Source organism: Phytophthora parasitica, assembly GCF_000247585.1.
Source record: "Phytophthora parasitica INRA-310 unplaced genomic scaffold supercont2.11, whole genome shotgun sequence".
NCBI classification, from domain to species: domain Eukaryota; phylum Oomycota; class Peronosporomycetes; order Peronosporales; family Peronosporaceae; genus Phytophthora; species Phytophthora nicotianae.
This window is the reverse complement of record NW_008648997.1, coordinates 1444345-1444562: the sequence shown is the minus strand read 5'-3', so window position 1 is coordinate 1444562 and position 218 is coordinate 1444345.

Here is a 218-nt window from a genome sequence, read left to right as displayed (position 1 = left end):
GGTCGCACAGTGGAAACGGTTTGGAAATGGATGATGTCACAACGGGCACCAGTGGCGTGGCTTCCATTGCGACAGGGCAGTTGTGGTGTAGCGGTTTCTAAGTAATCGCTGAAGTGGCTACATTCAAGTTGCTCAAGCCACGAACGCTCGGTCATGCGACAGGTGGTGACCACGGTGCAAGATGGCCAAGGACACGTCACTACCGAACGCTCGTCGGG